Source organism: Myotis brandtii, unplaced genomic scaffold, assembly GCF_000412655.1.
Source record: "Myotis brandtii unplaced genomic scaffold, ASM41265v1 scaffold976, whole genome shotgun sequence".
NCBI classification, from domain to species: Eukaryota; Metazoa; Chordata; class Mammalia; order Chiroptera; family Vespertilionidae; genus Myotis; species Myotis brandtii.
This window is the reverse complement of record NW_005372055.1, coordinates 146,385-152,271: the sequence shown is the minus strand read 5'-3', so window position 1 is coordinate 152,271 and position 5,887 is coordinate 146,385. Positions and strand designations below refer to the sequence as shown.

General features: G+C 42.9%; 1 protein-coding gene across 1 annotated transcript in view; it reads left to right on the top strand.

Moving 5' to 3' along the window:
• Positions 1-3,785, top strand: part of SYTL5 (synaptotagmin-like 5) — a 250,237-nt gene extending 246,452 nt beyond the window's left edge. The window contains exon 17 of the mRNA XM_014533436.1: positions 3,229-3,785. The gene's annotated coding sequence lies outside the window, so the exon portion shown is untranslated. The remainder of the gene's footprint in view (positions 1-3,228) is intronic.
• Positions 3,786-5,887: the final 2,102 nt, after the last annotated feature.

Sequence of the window (5,887 nt, the reverse complement as noted above, 5' to 3'; positions counted from 1 at the left end):
TTCTTTCCTTTGGGGGTTTCTTTGTCTACCCATGTTTGATCTCACCAACATATCTAGTTGTTGAGTCATTCAGGGGCTGCTCCTTGCGTGGCAGTGGCTTCTCGGGTTGTGGTTGCTTCTCTGGCGGTTGTGGTAGCAGCTGTTCCTCAGTTGGCAGCAGCTCCTCTGGTGGGTGTTGTTCACAGCTGTGGTGGATCCTCTGGCTGGTGGGGGGAGGTTCACACACAGCAGCTGTTCCTCAGACAGAGGGTGTGCTGATCACAAGGCTGCTGTTCCTTGGATGGGGTCGGGCTACACACGCAGCTGCTACTCCTTGAACTGGGGCGGACTGCTCACATGGCTGCTGATCCTTGGATGGGGACTGGCTGCACGCTGCTGTTGTTCCTCTGATGTGGCGGGCTGCTTGTGAAGCTACTGCTCCTAGGACTTGGTCAGGTTGATTGCAAGTCTGCTGCTCCTCCGACGGGGGTGGGCTGCTTGCGAGGCTGCTACTCTTTGGACGAGATTGAGCTGAACGCGTGGCTGCTCCTCCTCGGATGGGGACGTGCCACTCATCTGGCTGCTGCTCGTCTGACAGGTGCAGGCTGTTGTGGCTCTGCTCCTCGGACCAGTGCGTGCTGCGCAGGGCTGCTGTTCCTCAGACGTGGGTGGTCTGCTTGTGTGGCTGCTGCTCCTCGGACCGGGGTGTGCTGCTGCTGCTCCTCGAATGGGGCCAGGCCACTCGCAGAACTGCTGCTCCTCAGATTGGGCAGGCTGTTTGTGCAGCTCCTGCTCCTCGGACTAGTGCAGGGTGTGCGCAGCTGCTGCTCCTCGGATAGGGGCAGGCTGCGCAGGGCTGCTGCTCCTCAGATGTAGGAAGACTGCTCGTGCGGCTGCTGCTCCTCGAACAGGTCGGACTGCCCGCGTGGTTGCTCCTCCTCGGACGGGGAAGCGGGCAGCTCACACAGCTGCTGCTCCTTGGACAGGGGCAGGCCACATGAGGCTCTTAGGCTTGAGGCAGGCTGCCCATGGGGCTGATGCTCCCTGGACAAGAGCGCACCGCTCACATGTCTGCTGCTCATGTGGTTGAAAAAATAATGTGAAAAGAAGTAGGAAATAAAGGAACAAAAAAAAAGGAGAACAAAGAAAAAAGCAAAAAAAGCTAACAAAATAATAATAAAAAAATAAAAATGAAAAATTGAAATGTCGTTCCTTTGGCTGGCTTAAGATCCCAGTTTTCTGGAATGTCTGTGATTCTGTTGTTGTTGTTGCTGGGACTGAAAGGCCCTCTATAGGCCAGACCCTGTTAACTCCCAGGGACTAATCAGATTATTTTAATCCTTCATCTCATTCAGGGTGGAATCTGGGTGTGGCTGTATTCCTTGCCTGGGGCCTAGAGGGAGGGTTTAGCCTCAGAAGAAAATGGCTGCCCAAGTTCTGGGCTCAGGGGTGACTCAGCACTCAATTTGCTGCCACTTCTCCTGGCCCCCCTTCTCTCCCCAGCCTCTCCCCAGATTCCACTCATCCGCACCCTCTTCCGCTCTTCAGCACAGGTGAGTGTCTGTATCCGGAATGTCCTATGAACAGGGTTCAGTGAAAACAAACAAACAAATGCTGGCCGCAGAAATGGGGAAGGCTGAGTCTCTGTAAGCTCCTCTCTTACCGGCACTGCATGGTCTGGTCAACGCTTCAGGCTTCCCCTTTTAGGCTCAGTCCTCCGTAATTACGGAACCCAGATCTCAATTCCTCAGGTGCCAACAGTCCCGCGGATCTCTTTTCCACAGTCAGGGGCTGTGCCTGTCCCAAGAGACGCGGCTGTGTGCTGCTTGGTCTCCCTCTGACCCTCTGGGCTCAGAGATCTGGCAAACTTTCCTGCCCAGATCCCTGGTTTTTACCTTTCCAGGGGAACTCTGCCCTTCCTGGCTGCAAACTGTCTCACCAGCTGAGTATACTTCGCCAATTCGGGGTGGGTGTTATTAGTTTCAGCTGCTCACTCCATTTGCTCCGGGACAAGCCCAGGGACGCGTCTGCCTATTCTGCCGCCATCTTGTCTCCTGCAAAGAATCTTCTTGCTCCTTCTCATCAGCCTGCTTTCCATTAATCATCAGGTCTTAAATGTTACCTGCTCAGGGAGACTGCCCCTGATCATCCTTTATCTGACTAGGTCACAGTAGACTGCCTGTATTGCTCCTTTATGGCACACATCACAATTATAATAAATTATTTGTGTAATGAGTCATTTAATGCCTCTATTTTTCCCTTGCCACCACGCATCTATTTATGTTTTTTCACAGCTATATTCCCCATGCTTAGTACACAGTTGGTAATTTTAAAATATATTGATGGAATAAGTGAAAACCAAAAAAAATAAAATAAAATAAAAAGATAACAACAGAGAATGTTAGACCAGTAGGCATCTTTAGAGGACAGATCACTGTTTCTAACTTCCAATTAACAGATAAGGAAACTGGAGCCTACACAGGTCAAGAAAAATCTCTTAATATGCTGACTGATAGGTCTTTTAAAAGAAAGATTTCTACAGGTACTGTAGTAACAATCCTATACACTTCTCAGAAGAGACCACAGCCTTGCCTGGAGATCTCAGTCCTTAATTTCCCCCCAGTTGAATCAGATAAGTTGTAACAGAACATGGGCAAGCTTAACAGCCTGACTTTATCAATTCATTGTGTAAATAATGCCTGTAGGACATGTGGAAGATTCAGTTTATAAGTTCTCATTTCACTTGTTGTTACTATTCCTGGAGTCATCAGAATGTAGACTTTCCAGGTCACAAAAACAAATATATTTTGACTAGAGGCCCGATGCACAAAATTTGTGCAAGAGTAGGCCTTTGCAGCCCTGGCTGCCTTGGCCTCATGGCCCCGCCCACTGATTGTTCCAGAAGGTTGTTCCGCCATCTGGTCTAATTAGCATATTAGCTCTTTATTATATAGGACAGGACTTCATATTCTTGGCTTCCTTTTCCTTAAGAAACTTTTACTAATATATGCTCTATGATCATCAAGTAATTAAGTAACTAGCAGATGAATTGAGCCCATCTGATTCCTGGTGATATTAGTCTCATTATCACCTGCTCCTTCAAGGTTTATATCTGGTGGGGAAGGAGAAAGCAGTGGAAAAAATAAAGGGAAACCCTACTTTTAGAAGCAAAATGAATTGAAATACCTCAGTGTGAAAGCCTATGGCATTTTGGGCTGTGATCAATGTTTGTTTTTTTCTTCTATGTAGATGTTTCCATTAAACTGAGCATTGCCTTTAGAAGTTGGCAGAAGTGTTTTCCTCCTACAATGGTGTCATTTATGGCTTCTGAAATTAGGAAAAGAAATAGGAAGAAGAAATCTACACAGGCAAAACTATAACAAAAATTGGATCTACAAGATTTAAATAATAATCATGGAAATTAAGCCACAACAAGAATTCCAAAGGAGTATTTGAATCATCTGGAGTGTGAATTTAATACATTGATTCCAGAGCATTGCTCCAAACCTACTAAATAAAATCTTCAGGAATCTCCATGTTTATCAAACATCTCAGGTGATTCTAATTCAAGCGGATCACTGTTTGAGAAACACTGCATTAGAGGACAAATTATATTAACTATATTATTTGGACTAACTCTGTGTCATGATGGCAGATTGGGTTTGACTGACCCGGACATTATTAATTGCAAGGCAACCATGATAAGGTAGAAGGATGCCTAACCCTGGACTCAGATAACGTTACTAAGTCTTGACTACCAACCATGTGACCTCAGTCAAGTTAATTATCCAATCTAGGCCTTAATCTATTTGCATGTAAAATAAGAATATTTAGGCTACCTTGAAGTAATTGAAGATATCAAATGAGGTAGTATATGTAAATATGCTTTGTAAATTTTAAGCCACTATGGAGAAAATGCTCATTATTAATGAGCTAGTTATAGCACTCCGTGGTTAATAATATCTCAGGCCTCTCTTTTCCTGGATGTTTGGTTAGTTGTTAAGCATTCTATGCATAATGGATTGGTCTCTAGTATACAGCAAAAATACAAAAAAATTATTTTGTGCTATGTTACCCACTGTGGGTGTTAGTCATTTATTTGTTTTTAGGGTGTAGATCATTTATTTATTTTATTATCTGATTATATAATAAATATTACAAAAGTAATTAATTTTATGGAAAGAAAAACTATGATCAGTTTTCGTTAGCAGGTTGTGGAACCTCCTTCCAGTGTAATGTCCATTTCTTTCTATGACCTATGTCAGGGAGATCAATCTGCTTTCCATAAGGGAATGTTGTGCAGAATCATGCTTTTTATCTGCAGAAAGAAATTTAGCAATCTGTCAAACCAGATTCCATAGAAATACAATCTACTGTTGTCATTATGAGGAGTGCAGTGTTTCAGAGATTATCAGTTGTACTTTACTTAGCTCACTGGAATCCATCAAAATATTCTGGTAGAGGGTTCCTTTCATATTTGGAAAAGGGGAATAGAATATATGTGAGTATTGACTATAAATGACAAAACACTCATATAGAGTAGGAAATCCTACTCTTCTCTCCACTTTTTCTGTACAAGAAGATACTTGTCTCTATTTTGCTTTCTTTTTTCTCTTAATGAGGCAGCAATTAATACAGAAAGCAAATAAAATATTATAATAGTTAAAGCAAATGTCTAAATCACTGGCATTTGCTTAGGGAAAAATGTCTCCTGAAAGATGGGCTGAAACTAGATATGTTTGACCCCAAATATTTTATTTTTACCCATTTATTATTCAATCCACTTACTTTGGGGAAGGAATCTGATTGCTCCTTGCAAGGTTCTTTTTTTTTCTTTTTTCTTTTTTTTTCCACTTAGCCAATGGTTTATTTTGTCTTCAGAAAGTTGAAACTTCTTTGTGCGAATCCATGGGAATTGAGGGGTCCCCACAGTAAAGCTTGTTTTTAAATCTTTCTAATTTGGAGACAAGGAAAGTATCTATTCCATTACAAAACATTTTCTGTCAATCATTTATGGTTGAACTACTTTTAGAGTGCTTGATGGGTGGGGATATATTTTATTTTCCATCCTTTCCTAATATTCATTATTCATAAATGGACATTTTTGAAGAGATATCATTAGCTTTCAGATGCTGTGAAGAAAAAAAAATGAAGACTATCCTGAATCTTCTTGCTTTTGACCTTCCTCACCACTTTCAATTACAGTGGGGCCTTGATTTACGAGTGTCCAGACTAACGAGTTTTTCGAGATACGAGCCATCTCTTGGCCGATTTTTTGCTTTGAGTTGCGAGCTAAAATTTGGGTTACAAGCCAGCTTCAGATACCCCACCGCTAGTTGGCGCAGCGAACGTCACAGTGAATGCCACAACATCAGCCCAGCATCACATGTCTCACTCGTTCACTTTTGATTTGACATACGAGTAATTTGAGTTACGAGCTCCATCACGGAAAGAATTAAACTCGTAAGTCAAGGCCCCACTGTATTTTGTCATCCTTAATGCCTGACAGATGGGGTGCGCACCAGAAACATAGGGTATGCCTTTAATGCTTTTTTTCCCCACATGGTTTAATGGAAATATTACTAATTTTCACTTTTTCCCTATCATCTTCAAAGCCAGCTCTGTTAGAGTTATTTGCTTGCAAAGAATCTGAATGCACAGAGCCAGGTTGCAGTTGGGTTTAGGGGGTGCCAAATTATAAGGGGTACTAAACATTCCTGAAAAGTTAATGAAGTGGATAAGTCCTCTCAAGAAGAGCCTGGTATTAGCAAGAATAAATAATGTCCACTTGAATAGATAAGTGAGGAGGAGACCCTATGCCTGAAGAGCAATTCATGGTTGATAAATTCTGAGGCATACAGGTCTGGTTAGAGGCATGCCTGTTTTGTTGAAGAGGTATACAATTTGG